General features: G+C 37.4%; 1 pseudogene; it reads right to left on the bottom strand.

The window, feature by feature from the left end:
* The window catches only part of LOC127640382 (neuronal cell adhesion molecule-like), a 56,206-nt pseudogene extending 43,473 nt beyond the window's left edge, over positions 1-12,733 (bottom strand).
* Between the last annotated feature and the right edge of the window lie 12,187 nt (positions 12,734-24,920).

Here is a 24,920-nt window from a genome sequence, read left to right as displayed (position 1 = left end):
CCTGCACAAGCTAATATTTAACTGAAACTCACTTTGTAAGGCTTATTCTGTCGTCCCAGGAGAAATACAGATGAACAAATTCTCTCTGTGATCTTAAAACATCCAAAAGCGCAGGTGTATTAACAGAGCAGAATATTTCACACATTGACTCATCGTAAGAGCAGCGTGTTTAAGTGGATTATTACCATGTGTAATAACATAGTTATAGCAGTTCTTCTGTTCATGTTGAGAGATGGACATCAGTGAGCTCTGCACATTCAGCTCTCTGGTGTTCTAGAAACATCTCTGATCAATAGACTCTCTCCCCGCCGGCTTTACCATGTGCTGACCGTTCATTTAACAAGCGCTTCACTTCTATTGTTGATGTGATTCTCAGTCCGCTGGAACTTTCTCTGACACCGTCAGTACATTTAAAGTACAAGAGATGAATGAAACGCCAACAGCACATGAAGAATAGAGATATAATACATCACTGATCCTCTAATAGCTGTTACACGTCATCAGGAACCGTCTACAGGCTGTATGTGGTCTTGTTTTAGACACTGACGTGATCTTTCACAGATAATTCTGTTATTCCACGTCAAATCAACCACATTTCACAAACGGCCCCAGCTGAAGTTTTGGAGTAAATGTACAGGTCAGAAATAACTTTAGAAAGGAGTCTAATTCTCCATGTGTTCAGGATATTCAATAAACGGATGTTATGAGTAAAAGAAGTCTGTGGTAAACATCACTTGAACATATGTGGACTCTAGATGCACCGATCTCACTTCATCTCTTCTGATCTCAGTATCGGCCAATCCCGATGCCGATATCAGTGTTGTTGTTTTGCATAATGAGTTTATAATATCTTTACATTATTGTGATAATAATTGGGAGAACTCTTTAATATGTAAAGAAACACAAACCTCTAACCACACATTATTCAATATAAATGTAGATTATTAAGAAACACTTTATTATTAACTTGTTTACTGGATAATGCAGCAACATTAACAATAATTCCAGTAAAATCATGTATCAGAACTGATACTGATCCAGGTATCCTTAGATCCATAGTGTCACACACACACACACACACACACACCCACAGACACACACACACACACCCACCCACAGACACACACACACACACCCACACACACACACAGACACACACCCACACACACCCACAGACACACACACACACACACCCACAGACACACAAACACACACACACACACACATCACTAATGGGTGAGTTCAGGTAAAGTGGACCAGCATTGAAATGAATGGCAAGAAGTGGCCCAATTTAGTGGTTTGTTGAAATCCCAAACTGGAGCTATGAGCAATAACCCCTCTGACTTGTGTAGGACAGTAACTCTGTGAGAATAACAGACTAAATGCAGTTCTGTATCTGCAGTAGTTTGTGAGTTTCCCTCCTCTCGTGAAAGAGCTCTTGAACTGCACCTGCTCGACTCAGAGTTCCTGAGAACAGCACAGGAAATACAATCACAGAGGATTAAAGACGCCCCATTGAGACGCAGAGATCTCCTGTAACCGTACAGCAGCTGCTTTATAACACACAGATCGCAGTCATCGTGTGTGACCATGAATCTACAGCAGAACAACCGTCTAAACTCAGTATCAGCGTATATAAGGTCTGTTCGTTTCATTGAGTGACACATGTCTGAATGTCGCTGCATTATAAAGCAGTTCTCTCAGAACTAGAACATGTTGAGATACTGATGATTTCAGATCTTCTGGAATATTCTCTGGACTTCTTTTCAGTTCATTCAGACTCTGCAGGTGAATAGAAATAATTTCCCTTCAGCTCACAAAAGCCCCGACCCTCCAGACCTCACAAAGAAAACTTCATCGAAAGTGTGAGAAAATCAAATGATGCTCTGTGTGGCGGGTTAGGGGCGTTCACAAACACACACACCAAACGCAATAAAAGATTTCATCTGGAATACTCAATTTCACTTTATCCCAAACACACTCTAAAATCATATTAATCCCAACACTTTCAAAAATGATTTCCAGCAATAGAAATGATATTTGAAACGTTATTTAACCAGTACATCGTCCATCTACACATGATGGTGTAAAACAAATAATCATCTGAGCACATGTGAATGGATTGTTAGATCATTAAAGGAATATTCCAGATAATCTCAATCAGCAGCATTTGTGTCATAATGTTGATGACAACAAAAATATATTTCGACTCGTTCCTCCTTTTCTTTAAATGTGTGTTCCAGTGAGACACTTCCAATGCAAGTCAATGGGGTTTAATCTGTACACATTAAAATACTGTTTCACAAGTATAGACACAAGACATAAACAATATGTGTGTTAACATGATTTTACTGTCATTAAATCACTTAATAACCACATCTGTGTGAAGATATAAAATTACAAGCTTCACATCATTTCAAAAATGTATTTTTGTGGTAATCAATATTGTGTCACAAATGCTGTCGATAGAGCTGAACTTGCATTGAACCCGGAATATTCCTTTAACTGCGATAAAATGATTTATACATTCAAGAAGAGTTTATATCAGCACTGTCAAACACTGAATGTCCAGATATTGTGCCATTAATCAGTCTGATTAACAGTGTGTGTGTGTGTGTGTGTGTGTGTGTGTGTGTGTGTGTGTGTGTGAGTGAGTGAGTGTGTGTGTGTGTGTGCATCTGTCTGAGCAGAAGAGTGGATATTGCAGACAGATTATGTTGAGCTTGTCAGTGTGGGATTTATGGAGGTCACAGTAACAGGGTTATACAGAGCAGTGCCAGAATCAGGTCACCCAGAATCCACTGCACACTCACTGTGTGTCCTGCTGTTGACATTAATGACTCAGATTGTAATACTGACAAGCACTCATCACTCTTCCACAGGTGTAAATACTTCAGTCACATCACATGAGACCACATCAATCAACTGTACAATCAGGTGAGTCAAACCTGCAGCAATTCAAACAATCTTCAATACTCTTTATGACATTTCACAGCACACATCACATGCAGTCCTTTTGTATGTATACTGCATACTGAGTCTGTATAGCAGGTCATCTGGGTATTCAAAGCATAGTTTCTAGTATGGTAGTAGTAGTAGTATTAGTATGAGTAGTATGGAAGTAGTATGGTAATAGTGTGAGTAGTATGGTAATAGTGTGTGTAGTATGGTAGTAGTTTGGTAGCAGTATGAGTAGTATGGTAGTAGAATGTTAGTAGTATGCTAGTAGTATAGTGGTAGTAGTATGGCAGTAGTATGAGTTGTAAGAGTAGTTGTATGGTAGTAGTATGAGTGGTATGAGTAGTATGGTAATAAAATGGTAGTAGTATGATTAGTATGTGTAGTATGACTAGTATGGTAGTAGTATATAGTATGACTAGTATGGTAGTAATATGGTAGTAGTATGACTAGTATGGTAGTAATATGGTAGTAGTATGAGTAGTATGGTAGTAGTATGAGTAGTATGAGTAGTAGTATGGTAGCACAATGGTAGGAATAGTATGGTAGTGGTATGGTAGAAGTATGAGTAGCATGGTAGTAGTAGTATGAGTAGTATGGTAGTAGTATGGTAGTAGTATGAGTAGTGTGGTAGTAGTATGGTAGTAGTATGGTATGAGTATGAGTAGTATTATGGTGGTAGTAGTATGAGTAGTATGGTAGTAGTATGTGTAGTATGACTAGTATGGTACTAGTATGTGTAGTATGACTAGTATGGTAGTAATATGGTAGTAGTATGTGCAGTATGACTAGTATGGTAGTAATATGGTAGTAATATGTGTAGTATGACTAGTATGGTAGTAATATGGTAGTAGTATGTGTAGTATGACTAGTATGGTAGTAGTATGTGTAGTATGACTAGTATGGTAGTAATATGGTAGTAGTATGTGTAGTATGACTAGTATGGTAGTAATATGGTAGTAGTATGTGTAGTATGACTAGTATGGTAGTAGTATGGTAGTAGTATGTGTAGTATGACTAGTATGGTAGTAGTATGTGTAGTATGACTAGTATGGTAGTAATATGGTAGTAGTATGTGTAGTATGACTAGTATGGTAGTAGTATGTGTAGTATGACTAGTATGGTAGTAATATGGTAGTAGTAGGTGCAGTATGACTAGTATGGTAGTAATATGGTAGTAATATGTGTAGTATGACTAGTATGGTAGTAATATGGTAGTAGTATGTGTAGTATGACTAGTATGGTAGTAGTATGTGTAGTATGACTAGTATGGTAGTAATATGGTAGTAGTATGTGTAGTATGACTAGTATGGTAGTAATATGGTAGTAGTATGTGTAGTATGACTAGTATGGTAGTAGTATGTGTAGTATGACTAGTATGGTAGTAATATGGTAGTAATATGTGTAGTATGACTAGTATGGTAGTAATATGGTAGTAGTATGTGTAGTATGACTAGTATGGTAGTAGTATGTGTAGTATGACTAGTATGGTAGTAGTATGTGTAGTATGACTAGTATGGTAGTAATATGGTAGTAGTATGTGTAGTATGACTAGTATGGTAGTAATATGGTAGTAGTATGTGTAGTATGACTAGTATGGTAGTAGTATGTGTAGTATGACTAGTATGGTAGTAGTATGTGTAGTATGACTAGTATGGTAGTAATATGGTAGTAGTATGTGTAGTATGACTAGTATGGTAGTAATATGGTAGTAGTATGTGTAGTATGACTAGTATGGTAGTAGTATGTGTAGTATGACTAGTATGGTAGTAATATGGTAGTAATATGTGTAGTATGACTAGTATGGTAGTAATATGGTAGTAGTATGTGTAGTATGACTAGTATGGTAGTAGTATGTGTAGTATGACTAGTATGGTAGTAATATGGTAGTAGTATGTGCAGTATGACTAGTATGGTAGTAATATGGTAGTAGTATAGCAGTAGTATGATTAGTATGGTAGAAGTATGAGAAGTATGGTAGTAGTATGAGTAGTATCATAGTAATACGGTAGTAGTATGTGTAGTATGTCTAGTATGGTAGTAGTATGGTAGAAGTATGAGTAGTATGGTAGTAGTATAGTGGTAGTAGTATGGTAGTAGTATGGTAGAAGTATGAGTAGTATGGTAGTACTATAGTGGTAGTAGTATGGTAGTAGTATGAGTAGTATGGTAGCAGTATGAGTAGTATGTAGTAGTATGGTAGTAGTATAGTGGTAGTAGTATGGTAGTAGTATGGTAGTGTCCACTGCAAACACGGCTTTTGTCACTGTGATGCACATTCAGACACATTGTGTTCCTGTGGTGACTTCTGTCCATCTGTCATGTGACCGCTGATCTCACACCTGCTGTTAAATCTTATTGGCTGTTCACCTGCAGAGACCCCCCCCCCCCTTGCCATATGACCCTCATCTGATCCTGTAGTATGCACTCACAGACAGAACGAGCTGTGTTTGAAACAAACGTCACTGCGTGTAGAAGATAAAAGTGTGTTTTTTGTAAATGTCTCATTCATCGTGGATGTTTGTAAGTGATTGTGTATGACAAAATGACAGTTGCTTGAGTTGACAATATGATTGACAGCTGTTAAATCTGATTGTATTAGAATAAATGTTATTTATATGTATATCATGATGTGATGTATATTATGGGAAGATCTATTTTTTGTTGTAATAGTTTACTAGTTATTCTATTTTGTTTTTCATGATATTATGGTTGCAATTATCAATATACTTCTATACATTATTTGCACACTATGTATACGTGTGCAGTGAATATCTATATCATGAAAGCATTAATTAGAAGATGTGCGCTGGAAAATCAGGTGCGCTGCTTTGATTTGCACACTGATGGCGATACAAATAATTTTGTTGAGAACTTTTGTATTTTTTGGTCTCGGAATAAATAAAGAATTTTACGATTTCATTTTCTATGGATACAGATTTTTCCCACTTTGCATTTTTCGAGCATAAACACCTTAATAAAGTCAAGATATCTGAACACTAAAAAAAACATTTATATCCATGTCTCGTCTAGGACATCATTTCACAACTGAACTGAATCTTTCAGGTCCTCCGAATATTTCAGAATGGTGTTTTATTTCTCCCACTTTAACATCTGTTCTAGCTTGTTCATCTGTGAGCTGTATTCCTCATCTTCTTAAGAGAAATCTCTTGTGTTATTGTATTCCTCATTTCTACCTCACTTTAGACAAAGTAATAATTCACAAAGAAATATGAAACTGCCCAATACGACCATTTCTTTTCCAGCCTAAATATTCAACACACACCATGTCGTAATTAGCAACTATTAAACTCATGAGTATGAAGCTCCCGTGCGACTTGAGGACAGCAGTGGATTATATCTACTAATGTTTTATCTTCAGCTTTAGATCTGAACATGTCATTCTGTAACCTCTGAAATATCCTGCAGATCATCTCATGCCGATGGATTCCAGAACACATCAACAGCAGAATCAGAACCGGATAAACGTCTGCTTACAGACTCCTGCCGAATATGAGCTAAACAGATGCCTGAAATCCTTCAGATATTCCAGAGATCTTCAGCGAGAGAAGAAACAGCGTGATGATCAGCGTACCACGATGTTTGAACTCACCAGAGAAGATCTGATCTCCTGCTCTGTTCTTCTGTTCAATCTGAAAGTGACAGAAACACACGCTCAGAACATGAAAACCTTCATCAGCTTCACCAGATTAGAAACATCTAACATGAACATCTAAAGAAATTGGATAAGAGCCTGACACATTTGAATTTAGCGCTATATAAATTAGACAGTGGCCTCATTCATGAAACACGAGCAGAACGATTTTATGTTAATCGTTCGTATAGTCAGTCTGATGTAAATTTCCGGATTCATGAAAGTTTTAGAATTTTCAAAACGTTAGTCGGTGCAAACTAAGTTTACACTGGCTCCCGACCACATGAAAATCATGCATAAGACATCCGAACTGACATCATTCTTTCAGACACACTGCCATGACCACATTTTGATATTAGTCAAATTAAATAAGTAATCAACATATAATTTATAATTAAATGAGTGAAATCAACCTTAAAAATATATATATTAAAAAAGAAAAATATTTTCTTTAGAAACATCTCTTTTTCTGCTTGCATTGATTTTTTTAAAGTATAGCTTCATTTTTCCCAATCTGGCATCTGTAAATCGCATTCAGTTGACGTATTGTCAGTGGTAAAATCTTAAATGAACACATGGAGTTAATTAATATATCACTGCACAGTCACAATGGAAGTGTATCACTGCACAGTCACAATGGAAGTGTATCACTGCACAGTTGCAATGGAAGTGTATCACTGCACAGATGCTATACAGGTGTATCACTGCACAGTTGCAATGGAAGTGTATCACTGCAACAGTCACAATGGAAGTGTATCACTGCACAGTCACAATGGAAGTGTATCACTGCACAGTTGCAATGGAAGTGTATCACTGCACAGATGCTATACAGGTGTATCACTGCACAGCTGCAATGGAAGTGTATCACTGCAACAGTTGCAATGGAAGTGTATCACTGCACAGCTGCAATGGAGGTGTAGCACTGCACAGTTGCAATGGAAGTGTATCACTGCACAGTCACAATGGAAGTGTATCACTGCACAGCTGCAATGGAAGTGTATCACTGCACAACTGCAATGGAAGTGTATCACTGCACAACTGCAATGGAAGTGTATCACTGCACAGATGCTATACAGGTGTATCACTGCACAGTTGCAATGGAAGTGTATCATTGCACAGCTGCAATGGAAGTGTATCACTGCAACAGTTGCAATGGAAGTGTATCACTGCACAGCTGCAATGGAGGTGTAGCACTGCACAGTTGCAATTGAAGTGTATCACTGCACAGTCACAATGGAAGTGTATCACTGCACAGTTGCAATGGAAGTGTATCACTGCACAGTCACAATGGAAGTGTATCACTGCACAGTTGCAATGGAAGTGTATCACTGCACAGCTGCAATGGAGGTGTAGCACTGCACAGTTCCAATAGAAGTGTATCACTGCACAGTTGCAATGGAAGTGTATCACTGCACAGTTGCAATGGGAGTGTATCACTGCACAGTTGCAATGGAAGTGTATCACTGCACAGTCGTAATGGAAGTGTATCACTGCACAGTCGCAATGGAAGTGTATCGCTGCAACAGTTGCAATGGAAGTGTATCACTGCAACAGTTGCAATGGAAGTGAATCGCTGCAACAGTTGCAATGGAAGTGTATCGCTGCACAGTTGCAATGGAAGTGTATCACTGCACAGTTGCAATGGAAATGAATCACTGCACAGTTGCAATGAAAGTGTATCACTGCAACAGTTGCAATGGAAGTGTATCACTGAACAGATGCTATACAGGTGCATCACTGCAACAGTTGCAATTGAAGTGTATCACTGCACAGTTGCAATGGAAGTGTATCACTGCACAGTTGCAATGAAAGTGTATCACTGCAACAGTTGCAATGGAAGTGTATCACTGCAACAGTTGCAATGGAAGTTATCACTGCACAGATGCTATACAGGTGCATCACTGCAACAGTTGCAATGGAAGTGTATCACTGCACAGCTGCAATGGAGGTGTAGCACTGCACAGTTCCAATAGAAGTGTATCACTGCACAGTTGCAATGGAAGTGTATCACTGCACAGTTGCAATGGGAGTGTATCACTGCACAGTTGCAATGGAAGTGTATCACTGCACAGTTGCAATGGAAGTGTATCGCTGCACAGTTGCAATGGAAGTGTATCGCTGCACAGTTGCAATGGAAGTGTATAACTGCACAGTTGCAATGGAAGTGTATCACTGCACAGTTGCAATGGAAGTGTATCAGCTGCACAGTTGCAATGGAAGTGTATCGCTGCACAGTTGCAATGGAAGTGTATCGCTGCAACAGTTGCAATGGAAGTGTATCACTGCACAGTTTCAATGGAAGTGTATCGCTGCACAGTTGCAATGGAAGTGTATCGCTGCACAGTTGCAATGAAAGTGTATCACTGCAACAGTTGCAATGGAAGTGTATCACTGCAACAGTTGCAATGGAAGTGTATCACTGCACAGATGCTATACAGGTGCATCACTGCAACAGTTGCAATGGAAGTGTATCACTGCACAGCTGCAATGGAGGTGTAGCACTGCACAGTTCCAATAGAAGTGTATCGCTGCACAGTTGCAATGGAAGTGTATCACTGCACAGTTGCAATGGAAGTGTATCACTGCACAGTTGCAATGGAAGTGTATCGCTGCACAGTTGCAATGGAAGTGTATCACTGCACAGTTGCAATGGAAGTGTATCGCTGCAACAGTTGCAATGGAAGTGTATCGCTGCAACAGTTGCAATGGAAGTGTATCACTGCACAGTTGCAATGGAAGTGTATAACTGCACAGTTGCAATGGAAGTGTATCACTGCACAGTTGCAATGAAAGTGTATCACTGCAACAGTTGCAATGGAAGTGTATCACTGCAACAGTTGCAATGGAAGTGTATCACTGCACAGTTGAAATGGAAGTGTATCACTGCAACAGTTGCAATGGAAGTGTATCACTGCACAGATGCTATACAGGTGTATCACTGCAACAGTTGCAATGGAAGTGTATCACTGCAACAGTTGCAATGGAAGTGAATCGCTGCAACAGTTGCAATGGAAGTGTATCGCTGCACAGTTGCAATGGAAGTGTATCACTGCACAGTTGCAATGGAAGTGAATCACTGCACAGTTGCAATGAAAGTGTATCACTGCAACAGTTGCAATGGAAGTGTATCACTGAACAGATGCTATACAGGTGCATCACTGCAACAGTTGCAATTGAAGTGTATCACTGCACAGTTGCAATGGAAGTGTATCACTGCACAGTTGCAATGAAAGTGTATCACCGCAACAGTTGCAATGGAAGTGTATCACTGCAACAGTTGCAATGGAAGTTATCACTGCACAGATGCTATACAGGTGCATCACTGCAACAGTTGCAATGGAAGTGTATCACTGCACAGCTGCAATGGAGGTGTAGCACTGCACAGTTCCAATAGAAGTGTATCACTGCACAGTTGCAATGGAAGTGTATCACTGCACAGTTGCAATGGGAGTGTATCACTGCACAGTTGCAATGGAAGTGTATCACTGCACAGTTGCAATGGAAGTGTATCGCTGCACAGTTGCAATGGAAGTGTATCGCTGCACAGTTGCAATGGAAGTGTATAACTGCACAGTTGCAATGGAAGTGTATCACTGCACAGTTGCAATGGAAGTGTATCGCTGCACAGTTGCAATGGAAGTGTATCGCTGCACAGTTGCAATGGAAGTGTATCGCTGCAACAGTTGCAATGGAAGTGTATCACTGCACAGTTTCAATGGAAGTGTATCGCTGCACAGTTGCAATGGAAGTGTATCGCTGCACAGTTGCAATGAAAGTGTATCACTGCAACAGTTGCAATGGAAGTGTATCACTGCAACAGTTGCAATGGAAGTGTATCACTGCACAGATGCTATACAGGTGCATCACTGCAACAGTTGCAATGGAAGTGTATCACTGCACAGCTGCAATGGAGGTGTAGCACTGCACAGTTCCAATAGAAGTGTATCGCTGCACAGTTGCAATGGAAGTGTATCACTGCACAGTTGCAATGGAAGTGTATCGCTGCACAGTTGCAATGGAAGTGTATCACTGCACAGTTGCAATGGAAGTGTATCGCTGCAACAGTTGCAATGGAAGTGTATCGCTGCAACAGTTGCAATGGAAGTGTATCACTGCACAGTTGCAATGGAAGTGTATAACCGCACAGTTGCAATGGAAGTGTATCACTGCACAGTTGCAATGAAAGTGTATCACTGCAACAGTTGCAATGGAAGTGTATCACTGCAACAGTTGCAATGGAAGTGTATCACTGCACAGTTGAAATGGAAGTGTATCACTGCAACAGTTGCAATGGAAGTGTATCACTGCACAGATGCTATACAGGTGTATCACTGCAACAGTTGCAATGGAAGTGTATCACTGCAACAGTTGCAATGAAAGTGTATCACTGCAACAGTTGCAATGGAAGTGTATCACTGCAACAGTTGCAATGGAAGTGTATCACTACACAGATTCTATACAGGTGTATCACTGCAACAGTCGCAATGGAAGTGTATCACTGCAACAGTTGCAATGGAAGTGTATCACTGCAACAGCTGCAATGGAAGTGTATCACTGCACAGTATCAGATTTGCTCAAGAAGTTTCTCTAATGATGCTGGTGATGCGCTCAACTGAACAAGAGATGGTGGTGGACATCCTCCTGTGAGCTGTCGACATGAACTGAAAATGTTTTACTCTAAAGCTTCATGTCAAACCATTTTTATTGACCTCTTGGACTGTTTAACTAACAAATAACCTCTGATGACAGCAATGATGACTGTAAGTTCCTCACTTTATTTTAGATGTGAGTGAATGCACTTAAAAAAACTACCTTTTATTACTGTTCACATATATGTTAAAAACATCCTATTCTCATTTACTAGGGATTTCCTTATATGGCGTTTTCATGGGCGTGGATTATGATAATTGTGCATGAACGGGCACGTGCACTCAATTTACGAATGTCTGGAATTCACTAACATACACAAGTTTTACTAACAAATCTGGGGAATACAGAGCATTCATGAATGTGGAGGAAAGTTTTAGGGAAGCTCCATTTTAGTGGAAATTACTCTCGTGAAAATTTCGTAAATATACAAAATAATTGTATGAAGCCCAGAACATTTACATGTGTATCCTGACTGAAAATCAGTGCTTTACTGTCTATGAGCAGTTCAGTGGGACAGATTATGCCGTTTTATTGGTATTTATTAGTGTCTGTCAATTTTCATTTTGTATGTCCCAGACCACCCACTGATGCTACCAAATCAGCTGCTGATGCCACCATCTGTAGAACTTGGTGCCAACGGTGCCACCGCTCTCAAATGTTAGTCTGGAGCAATGGCTGGCATCCCATCAAGATTCTTAATGAGATTAATTAGCATCCCTCAGTCAACCAGCTTCTTTTTTAACAACACCAAACCAACATAAACCAGCTTGGACCAGCACAAGTTCAGTTATTAGGCAGCTTTGAAACAAACACACACACACACACACACACACACACACACACACACTCACACACATCACACACATGCACACACACACACACACACACACACACACATGCACACACACATCACACACACACACTGATCATCATGAGGTTGTTTCTGAACAAACTCTACACATTTAAACTCTAACAGTGAATAGAAATGATGTTACCACAGAAAACTGATTGTCTGAATTCACTGATTCAATCTTCATTGGCATCAGAAATAGAGTTTTGTTACATCAGTAAAGTTAAAACTTCTACATCTATTCCAGTGCAGAGATGATCAATACTTCTCACAGATCGATCATGAAATGAAAACACTTCTCAGAGCGCTCTTGTATCTTTACTTGATGATAAAACAGATGATTTCTCTCTTAAAATCTCCAGGAGAAAACTCCATATTTAATACAAAAACACATTAAAACTTCAATAAACACACAACAGTTCTTCATGCAGACGTGATTATGTGTGTTTGACAGCAGTGTGTGTAAATGTGTGTGTGTGTGCGCGCACCTGCTAACAACATTCACAAACTCTAAGATCTAAAAACATGAGAAGAGTTTTACCTTCACGTCAGCAGTCCTTCAGCACTATCACACACAAATAAACATCCAATGAAATGAAAGAGTCACATCCACAGCGTCAGTCTATGTGTGAATGAGACACACACACACACACACACACACACACACACACACAGAGCTCCGCCCCTCACAGCAGGATTAAATCAATCTTTTGTCTTTGGCTCAATGGAGGTTAAACATTTCCTACTTTCATGTGAACACGGCACAATACTAAACTACAGCAGACATTAAACACTTTATTTGTTTGTTTGTTATTTTATTATTCAGAACTGAAGTTATCCCATTTATAAAAGATTAAAAAAAGAACATTTTATACAAATATAAAAAGTAACTTCACCCGCAGAGACTCGATGCAGCAAAACTGCAACATTTGTTTCATTTCAAACTAAAACACATGAACTGACACGCTGAACTGTATCATAGCAACAGTGTTGGTGGACAAAATTCACCCCAAAATAAAATCTGTTAAGAAATCTAGATTTAATAATCATAAAAACACAAGCATTGAGATTTTATACTTCCTGATTGTGTTTTTGAGGGTTAATCAGTGTTTTATTTGAACATCTTTAAGACGCATTAACTTATAAAACAACAGGCAAAGAGTTTGATCTTATATTTACTATAATCATCACTACATGCTGCTATATATTAATGCAAAGGAAAGTTTTAAAATAAGTCTTTAGGTGAGCTACATTCATCTTGTCTTGTGTTAAGAGATTCCTGAAGAGTTTCTCAGAGGTCAGTCACAACTCTTCTGAAGACTTCCGGAAAGGCTTCAGGACAAACGTTAGGACTTCCGTTCCCATCAGCAGCAGATGTTTCTCGTGCTCGTGAGTTTATTGCAGTTATTGCTGCCGTTAAGAAGAGTGATGTGAGAAAGTCTCGCAGCTCGTGACAATAGAGGCCGATCTCCTTTTCAAAGTGTCTCTATTCTCTCCGTGTGGAGCACAATCATGACAAAAGACCCGAAACATAATCCAGCTCAAAGTGTTTGTGCGTCTCTTCAGACAACGAAACTTCCCATCTCACCATTACACTTCAAGACATGTTTCATTAGACTTGCACACATATGAACATTTCTACACATATAATTCTGTTTTGAACCAAAAACTACCAGCAGAGCACCATATTGTGCCACTTCATTTGTCATCAAATCATGGTTTGCAAAGGAATTACGAAATAAAGCTGCAATAAATCATTTCCATTAATCAAGAACATGACAGGACTCGATTTTAAGAATGTGGGGAATAAAGTTATTTTGCAAAGAAACTCACATTTAACATGTAAACATGACAAATTCATTTCACGCATATTCAACATGATTTCTGCATTTATTTGAACATTTCTTTATATGAAACAAAGAAACAAAAGTTATATAAATGCAATAAATGAATATATTAATTATAAATCTGAGCTCCAAACTACAAAGAAACAAATATATGACTATGTTATAAACTAAAACATTTAGTTGCCAAATGACAGAATTGCTCAATTTAGATTGTGCAACCAAACAATATCAATAATAAACAGAATAGTGCTCTGTGTATGTCGAGTATTGCCGCTGACTATCACACCTGGAGTCGTGAGTTTGAATCCAGGGCGTGCTGAGTGACTCCAGTCAGGTCTCCTTAACAACCAAATTGGCCTGGTTGCTAGGGAGGGTTGAGTCACATGGGGTAACCTCCTCGTGGTCACTATAATGTGGTTCTCGCTCTCGGTGGGGCGTGTGGTGAGTTGTGTGTGGATGCCGCGGAGAATAGCGGGAAGCCTCCACACGCACTACGTCTCCGTCAGGGCTGAACTGGTAATCTGGCATACCGGACATTTCCCAGTGGGCCAACGCATTTTGGGACCGATCAGGGGCGGACTGGCCATCAGGAGAACCGAGTGGGCTGGTGGGTCGGCTGTGAAACAGGCTGAATGGGACGTGATAAGCTAAAATGAGCCACCGCGTTATGCAGAAGAGGCCAACGAAAGCCCCCCCCCCCAACAAATTTTGGGCCAGTGTTATGTAAAATCCCAGAAGAATTTCTCTTCCCCGTCCAGCCCTGGTCTCCATGGTAACACACTCAAAAAGTCACGTGATAAGATGCACGGATTGATGGTCTCAGACGCGGAGGCAACTGAGATTCGTCCTCCGACACTACGCCACCACGAGGACTCAGAACGCATTGGGAATTGGGCGTTCCAAATTGGGGAGAAAAAGGGGAAAACCACACAAAAAATTTTAATAAACAGAACAGCCCAAAATACACCCTCTTATTGTGGAAAAACATTCTATGTCTTTGGCTACAATATAAAGACTACAAAGTGAATATTCTCATTAAGAAAATGAGCAGTAATTAATCTACAGTAGATCATCAGCGATCACGTGGTCACCCACTGGTCATCTGATTCACGGAGAAGCCACTAACCCGAGCTCCTGAGTGCAAACCTGTTTCGTCAATCTTATTTGGCTGATTCATTCAAAAGAAACGGTTCAAAAGAGTCATTTGTTGTTGTGTAAATAAACCACTGGTTTTCATGCATGTGACCAAAACGTGAATAACTGAGTCTCAAACTATTCTCAGATCTGCCAAGATACGAATGTCTGCCTTCAAAAGAGATCTGGATGTGTTTTTGTGAGGTGAGCTCTTTGGGGGCGCCATATTCACTCAGTGAATGCAGCTCGTCTTTGATTGGCTGTCAAATCTAACAGGATTTGGACCCCTCTCAAGTGTGCCTCAAGTGCCCTACGGAGGGGGCAAAAACTACCCCTGATCATAAAAGCAGCGCCTCAGACCACCGCAGACCGCTGGTTTCTGTTGTCTGCGTGACACAGTTCAGACACAATGTGCGTTTTGTGCAAACACGGCTAATATCCATTAAAACAACATCATTCATTGCTGGAACGTCTTTGTGAAACAGCAGCTGTCCGTTCACTCATTCAACATCAATGCAGCACTTTAATGAAGCCTGTAATGTATTGAATGTGTTTATTTATCGAGCTCAAGTGACAAATCAAACCTCCACAATCAGAGCGCTTCATCTGCGCATTAATGACAATGTGGGTTAATTTAACAGGGAATTGGAGATTTTGATCAGAGTGTTTCACACATGCGGGTTATACGGGTTCTGAGGCCGTAACGAACCTGAGACAAACACAAAGTGGTCAAGTGAAACACAATCCTGTGGGATTAAATGCAGCAGCACAGAACACAAAACCAGGACAATGGCGGCAGTCTGAAGGGATATTTACAAGATTTACTGCCCAAATCTCACGGAGAGGACGCCGAGGTCAACCTGCCCCCTTTCTACATCCAAACAAGATTTAGAACACAGAACGGGACAGACTGGTTTCTATGGCGATAGGAGGGCCAAATGGGAGATTTTAAATGGGAGAGAGACTCAGACAGTCATGTCTTTCACTCGTGTGTCACTTCAGCTGTATCATATTTCACCAGCACAAACAAACAGTGCCGTTTCTCTTCTGAAGAACACGCTGGACACACATGATAACAGGTGTTTTATTAATGAAGCCATATGTTCATTAGATCAAACACATCATATGCAGACGAGATCAGAGGTTCCTGTCGTGTTCTTTCATGTGTTTCTCATGTGTATTCACCTGCTGATATCCCGGGACACCAGCTTTCATCTGGATTTGACCATAAACAGGAATATTCCTTTAAAATATGTATGGTTACATCTCTAAGATCTGTCTGGATGACCCACGTGTGAGGACTATTAAATAACTAATATGCTATACACTTGTGAACTATCGCATGGAGCCGTATTGAGAGCCTCATATCTCTGGGATTTCACCACATAGGGCCTTAAAAATGGAGATAAAAAGAGAAAAGTTTATTCTGAAGCAGAATCCCAAAGAATATGAAGATATCTTTAATACTTCTGGAGTTAAAGCCACTCCAACTTTGGAAAAACAACATAAAAACGGTGTTGTTTCCCATCTTTGGCCACTGGACTATAATGAGCTGCTGAAGTCAGCTGATCTCTGAGTACAGATAAAATCATTCTACGGGTGTTTTTATTTCACCTGTACTTCTGCTTCAAAATCATCGCCGAAAATCATAATTCTACAAAATAACAGATTACTCAGTAAATATTGATCAGGATTGATCACCAATCTTCTTGTCACCCGATTGGCTGATACTAATAACGATAATTTCATCTTTTATCAGGATCTTTGTCATAATTATATGGAAGGTATTGATTCATTGTCATTATTTCATATAATTATTATTATTCCTCATTTTATTTCAAATGTATTTTTGCATTATATATAATATATGATATTAATGTGTCTTTATTGTGTGTGATTTTCTCCATCATGACAGAGCTGCTCAAGTCTTAAAGGACCTGCGAGTCTTTTACAACATGATGATCAGATGATGCGATCAGCCAAATCCCGATCATCGATCGAGTCATAGAAGATCGGCCGATCGATCAGAGCATCCCTTTCCCTGACATCTCATATTTTGGCTTTCATCATCATTTATGTTTTCTAACAGTAAAAAATAATCAAAAACAAAGTCCAGCTGGAGAACTGTGGTTGAGTTGACACTGAATGACCCTTTAACTATGGCAGAGAAATAGTTTAGAATAATTCATGGATCTCGACTCAACCCGGGAGTTCCGGTGACATGGCGGCAGCTTGATTGTGTTCCCACATTTCTCCCCCGAAATTAATTCTATACTTCGTTTATTCTACATCTAAAAGAAGAAAATATGTTTGGTAGTGAAAACTGAGGTATGAATCTTCGCTCAGGAATGCACATGGAGTTTAATAAGCATCAGTCAAAGAAGAAAACTGCAAACAGACAAACTGCTGGAGACACAAACAGTATGGCCGATTCAAGTGAAGTGCACAAACTATTTGCTGAGTTAAAAGACTCTTTAAGCAATGAGTTCAAAGCACTAAAAGATGAATTGAAAGATTTTCCTCAAGAAACTGAGCGTGATATAAAAACGATTATGCAACAAACAGCTGATTTGAACCAAAAGCTTGACGCGACAACAACGCGCGTTGATCAGCTGGAAGCTCGGGTGAGTGATTTGGATGATGCCGAGGCTGATAATCAGAAAACTGCGAAATGGGTGAAATCTCGAATTGATAAACTTGTTGAACAGATGGATTACCTGGAGAACAAGTCGAGACAAAATAATTTGTGCATTTATAACGTAGCGGAAAAGAGTGAAGGAGCTGACATTATATTATTTCTTGATCAGCTGATTGGAAAAGAACTCGGAGTACCGGAGAATTGAACATTATTCGTGCTCATCGCGACTTATCAAGAACGTAAAGACTCGGTCCGGCCGATTATTGTGGCCTTCCTCAATAATAGCACTAAAAGACGCTGCCTTGCAAGCGGCCTGGACAAGGAAGGAAGTAACGCTAAAAGACACACGGATTTATTTTGATCATGACTTTTCCTTCAAGGTGAGACAACAAAGATCTCTGTACAAGCCCATCAGAGTACAGCTAAAGGCCCAGGACATCAAAACGCACATTATGGCTCCTGCTAAATTAAAAGTTTTCAACGGTGACGGATCTACAACAATCTTCCCAACTCCAGCTGCAGCAATAAAAGATTTGGAAGAAAAAGGATTATATAAAACTGCTTACGAGAATCCACGTTGATTATTGAACTGCATACTGGAGTGATAAAACAAAGGAAGAAATAAAAGGCACTTATTGCAATGTGCAAGTAACTCGCTGCATCAGGATTGCTACTGTTTGTGAGTTGATTATATCCTCTTGGATATGTAGGGATAATGTGTTATTTAGGATATGTTAGAAAACAATTGTTTGGTTATTATAAGAACTATTATGAACGGGGGAGGGGGGACACTCCACAGGCTGCATCAGGGTATGTAGCCTATAAATTTGGTTACATTGACCCCAACTTCTAGACAAAACAACAATCACCAAAAGATATCACCCGGCAATTGGGTGGTGCAGATGGAACTCTTTTTGTTGTTAGTTTATATGTATGTGAGTGGGTGGGTTTTGTCTGTGTTAAATGTAGTTTTTTTTCTGTTTCCTTGTTGTTGTTTTTATTTTAAAGATTCTACCTGTTATGTAAGCCTGAAGGGTTGTAAGAGTATTTTCTTTATGTTTTCTTTAAAAAGATTATTATGGATAAATCATTAAAATTAATTACATGGAATGTAAAGGGTATAGGACATCCTATTAAAAGGAAAAGAATACTTACAGCTCTCAAAAAGAGAGAAAGTGGGAATAGCCTTATTACAAGAAACTCACCTTTGCCTGAAGAACATCTTAAACTGAAGAAAGACTGGGTTGGACAGATTTTCTTCTCATCTTTTAAATCAAACAGTAGAGGAGTTGCAATTTTAGTTCATAAATGCATATCTTTTGAATTAATTGATCAGATTTCAGACACAGAGGGAAGATATATTTTGGTGAACGGGAAAATTTGGGGCAAACAGATTACTATACTTAATATATATGCTCCTAATATAGATACACCTAGATTTATTTCTGATATGGTTTCTCTTCTGAATACACAATGTACAACATTTGGCTTAATGGGAGGAGACTACAATTTAACTCTTTCAAAATTAGATAGATCTTCACACTCTGCAGGTTCTAACCCTAAATCTGCAAAAATGTTAGCGTGCTTTGGGATTAGAAACAGGGTTAATAGATGTATGGAGAGAAATTAATCCTATAAAAAGGACTATACTTATTTTTCCAATAGGCATAAGTCTTATTCTCATTTAGATTATTTTTTTTTCCCCAAAAACTAAATGAAGCTTGTTTCATCTTGTGAAATACATGAAATCTCTATATCAGATCATGCAATGGTCTCCTTGGAAATGACCTTAAATGAAGTTCACAAATCTAAAGTGTGGAGATTTAATAACTTGCTATTAAAAGATGAAATGTTTTGTAAGAAAATGAGAGAGTGGATTGAAGAGTTTAATACTTTTAACTAATCATCTGAGATAGCCCCATCCATACTTTGGGATGCAGAAAAAGCTACTCTGAGAGGACATATTATATCATATTCCTCTTATAAAAATAAAGAAAGAAAGTCAATTACTAAAGGTCTAAAGGAAGAACTGTTGTTTAGAGAAGCGCTACATAAGCTAGATCAATCTGAAGAAAATTGGAATAAATTAGTTGTAGCTAGAGCAAATTTTAATTTAGACCATTCAAATTACATTAAGCAAAAAAGTATGTATTTGAAACAAAAAATACATGAATTTGGGAACAGACCAGGTAAACTATTGGCACATTATTTAAAAAAGGAACAAGCTAAGAGAACTATAATGGCCATTAAAACTGAAAATGATGTAACATACAATTCATTAGAAATTAATAAAACATTTTTTGATTTTTATAATAATTTATATAAATCAGAAAATATTTCAATCCCTGAGGCAACAGCTTTTTTAGATCGTTTGGATTTACCTCAGGTTACAGTCTCAGATCAACTAACCATCAATAAAAACTTCACTGAGGAAGAGCTGCTCTCTACAATTAATTCATTGTCAGCAAATAAATCACCAGGCCCAGACGGGTTTTCTGGAGAATTTTATAAAACTTTCTGGCCACAACTTAAATTGGTTTTTATGTTAATGGTTAATGACTTCGCTAGTCATAATGCTCTTCCTGCATCTATGAAAACGGCTAGAATTTCTGTTATTTTGAAAGAAGGTAAAGACCCTCAGATTTGTGCCTCATATAGGCCTATAAGTTTGCTTAATTGTGACTATAAAATTATTACAAAACTGTTAGCAAAGAGATTAGAAGCAATTCTCCCTAAGTTAATAAAGTTAGACCAAACTGGATTCATTAAAGGCCGTCATTCATCTGATAATACTAGACGGCTGTTCAATATTATTCATTATTTGAATCAGAAAAAAACACCTTCACTATTAATTTCTCTTGATGCCGAGAAGGCGTTTGATCGTCTAGAATGGGATTTTCTGTTCTTAGTATTAGATAAATTCAAATTAGGTTATAACTTCATTCAATGGATTCAAGCAATATATAATACTCCAAATGCAACTGTTTACACTAATAATGTAGAATCTCCTCGAATGTATTTAGGAAGAGGTACCAGACAAGGCTGTCCTCTCTCTCCATTATTATTTGTTATTGCTTTAGAACCATTTGCTGAGTTGATTAGAAATAATCCTATGATAAAGGGAGTGACTACAGGCACGCAATATCATAAAATTTCACTTTATGCGGATGATACTTTATTATTTGTTACTGAACCTATGTTAACCTTGCGCCATGTTCTGGCAGATATTCAAAAATTCTCTGCGATTTCAGGGTACAAGGTTAACTTACAAAAATCAATTGCTTGTCCTCTTAATATTCCAAATGAAAATAATGTCAAGAAAGAATGCCCCATTCCCTGGTCTGTATATGGTTTTAAATATCTTGGAATTCAAGTGACACCCGTTTTGGATAAACTATTTAAGGACAATTATAACCCTTTACTGGAGCTTTGTAAAAAGAAACTTCAGACCTGGTCTGTCCTCCCACTATCTCTTATTGGGAAAATTAATGTTATTAAAATGAGTATACTCCCTAAGTTTATTTACGCTTTTAATATGTTACCATGTTATATTTCTTTTCTTTTTTAAGCTAATTAATAGATGTTTAACAAAGTTTATATGGAACAACAAGACTCACGAATTAAGTTGTCCACTTTAACAAAATTAGATTTAAAAGGGGGCTTAGGACTTCCAAATTTTCAGTGGTATTACTGGGCCTGCCAAATTAGAAATATTATAGGTTGGAAGCTGGAAAATAGTTCCCTGTGGGTAACTTTGGAATCATTAGTATGCTATCCATTGGAGATTACATCAACACTTTATGTTAATAACTTGAAGTTTCTGATGAGTGTAGAGGGCTGCCCCCTTACAAGCCACACTGAAAGCTTGGCAGGATTGTAATAGGTATTTGAGCACAAAAGGTCATATAAGTAAATACTCTCCTATTGCATTTAACCCTGACTTTTTAGCACTTTCCCAAACTGATTTTCGAAACTGGTCACTTCATGGGCTGAAAATTTTTATGCATATGTTTGATGAAGACTCTAAGTCTGTTAAATCGATTTACTGCTATTTGTGTTGAATATCAAATTCCTAGAACAGATTTTTTTAAATATCTGCAGGCTCGTCATATTATTACATCTCTACATAAAAAGGGACAACTTAGATTATATTCTACAGAGTTGGAAAAATGTATTATTTCTGCTACTTCGGTTAAGGGGAAGATTTCTCATTTTTATAAAATTCTGTTAGAAAGCTCCCCAAATTCTTTTTTTTCTCTGAGAACAAATTGGGAATTAGACCTTAAAAGGAAGTTCAGTGAAAAAGAATGGTTAACTTTGTGTATTAATTTGACCTTACCTTTGAGTGTGAACATTAAAGTTAAAGAAACTAATTATACATTTCTGTATAAATACTATATAACTCCAGTGAAGCTTAATAAATTTAATGACACAAACTCTCCTATGTGTAGAAAATGTGGAATTGAATTAGGAACATTCATGCATTTATTTTGGAATTGTAAAGCTATTTTTTCTTTTTGGGGGAAGATTCATAAAGTAATTCAAGATATGTGTAATTGTACTTTTGAGCTATGCCCTATGTTATATTTATTGAATTATGATATTGAAAATAAGTTTCCCTTTACACAAAAATGTGTGTTTACAATGTTTTCTTATTTTGCAAAAAAATGCATACTTACTGCATGGATTTCCCAGTCAGGACCCACACTGGGTCAATGGCTGGATCAGATAATAGATTTGTTGCCCATTGAAGAAATTACAAGTAAACAGCATTCAAGACTGCAAGAGTTCCAAACCACATGGTCCTTAGTATTAAATTATATAGAGACTATACAATTATCAACTTAAATGGAATAATGGATAACCCACAGACTGTGTAGATTCTTTTTTTTTTGTTGTTTTTTTTGTTGTTTTGTGTCTTGTCGATATACTTAGCGGTATTCTTCTTGGTGTTTTCTGTGATTGTGTTGTGTGTAATGTGTTAAATTGTTAAATTGTGAATTAAAAAAAAAAAAAAAAAAAAAAAAAGAATAATTCATGTAATTAACAAGTATAATTAAATTCAACTTTGGCATGACACAAAACTTACCAAACAACAGCAACAGGATAACACCAAATAACAACGCTTCAAAGAGATCAAACCACCTCGACACAACCTCTCTATTCTGTTCCATTATGTTCCATTATGTTCTATTCTATTCTGTTCTGTTCTGTTCTATTCAATCTATTCTATTCTGCTCTGTTCTATTCTGTTCTATTCTGTTCTATTCTGCTCTGTTCTATTCTGTTCTGTTCTATTCTGTTCCATTATGTTCTATTCTGTTCTGTTCTATTCTGTTCTGTTCTATTCAATCTATTCTATTCTGTTCTGTTCTATTCTGTTCTGTTCTATTCTGCTCTGTTCTATTCTGTTCTATTCTGTTCTATTCTGCTCTGTTCTGTTCTATTCTGTTCTGTTCTATTCTGTTCCATTATGTTCCATTATGTTCTATTCTGTTCTGTTCTGTTCTATTCAATCTATTCTATTCTGCTCTGTTCTATTCTGTTCTATTCTGCTCTGTTCTATTCTGTTCTGTTCTATTCTGTTCCATTATGTTCTATTCTGTTCTGTTCTGTTCTATTCAATCTATTCTATTCTGTTCTGTTCTGTTCTATTCTGTTCTGTTCTATTCTGCTCTGTTCTATTCTGTTCTATTCTGTTCTATTCTGCTCTGTTCTGTTCTATTCTGTTCTGTTCTATTCTGTTCCATTATGTTCTATTCTGTTCTGTTCTATTCTGTTGTGTTCTATTCTATTCTATTCTTTTATATTATATTCTGTTGTGTTCTATTCTGTTGTGTTCTATTCTATTCTATTCTTTTATATTATATTCTGTTGTGTTCTATTATGTTCTATTCTATTATATTATATTATATTCTGTTGTGTTCTATTATGTTCTATTATATTATATTATATTCTGTTGTGTTCTATTCTGTTCTGTTCTATTCTATTCTATTCTATTCTATTCTATTCTGTTGTGTTCTATTCTGTTCTATTCTATTATATTCTATTCTGTTCTATTCTGTTCTGTTCTATTCTGCTCTGTTCTATTCTGTTCTGTTCTATTCTGTTCTATTCTATTCTGTTCTATTCTGTTCTATTCTGTTCTGTTCTATTCTGTTCCATTATGTTCTATTCTGTTCTATTCTGTTCTGTTCTATTCTGCTCTGTTCTATTCTGTTGTGTTCTATTCTGTTCTGTTCTATTCTATTCTATTATATTCTATTATGTTCTATTCTGTTCTAGTCTGTTATGTTCTATTCTGTATTGTTCTGCTCTATTCTGTTCTATTCTATTCTGTTATGTTATGTTCTGTTCTATTCTGTTCTATTCTGTTCTGTTCTATTCTGTTGTGTTCTATTCTGTTATGTTGTGTTCTATTCTGTTCTATTCTATTCTGTTCTATTATATTCTATTCTGTTATGTTCTGTTCTATTCTGTTGTGTTCTATTCTGTTATGTTCTATTCTGTTATGTTCTGTTCTATTTTGTTCTATTCTATTCTGTTCTATTATATTCTATTCTGTTCTATTCTGTTATGTTCTGTTCTAATCTGTTCTGTTCTATTCTGTTCTATTATAATCTGTTCTATTCTGTTGTGTTCTATTCTGTTCTATTCTATTCTGTTCTATTATAATCTGTTCTATTCTGTTATGTTCTGTTCTATTCTGTTCTATTCTGTTGTGTTCTATTCTGTTATGTTCTATTCTGTTATGTTATGTTCTGTTCTATTTTGTTGTGTTCTATTCTGTTATGTTCTATTCTGTTCTGTTCTGTTCTATTCTATTCTGTTCTATTATATTCTATTCTGTTCTATTCTGTTATGTTCTGTTCTAATCTGTTCTGTTCTATTCTGTTCTATTATAATCTGTTCTATTCTGTTGTGTTCTATTCTGTTCTATTCTATTCTGTTCTATTATATTCTATTCTGTTCTATTCTGTTCTGTTCTGTTCTATTCTATTCTGTTCTATTCTGTTATGTTCTGTTCTATTCTGTTCTGTTCTATTCTGTTCTATTATAATCTGTTCTATTCTGTTGTGTTCTATTCTGTTCTATTCTGTTCTATTATATTATATTATATTATATTCTGTTCTATTCTATTCTGTTCTATTCTGTTATGTTCTGTTCTATTCTGTTCTATTATAATCT

The sequence above is a fragment of the Xyrauchen texanus genome, chromosome 49 (genome assembly GCF_025860055.1).
Source record: "Xyrauchen texanus isolate HMW12.3.18 chromosome 49, RBS_HiC_50CHRs, whole genome shotgun sequence".
Classification (NCBI taxonomy): domain Eukaryota; kingdom Metazoa; phylum Chordata; class Actinopteri; order Cypriniformes; family Catostomidae; genus Xyrauchen; species Xyrauchen texanus.
Note: the sequence above shows the minus strand (reverse complement) of the source record. Positions and strands in the feature narration are given on the sequence as shown.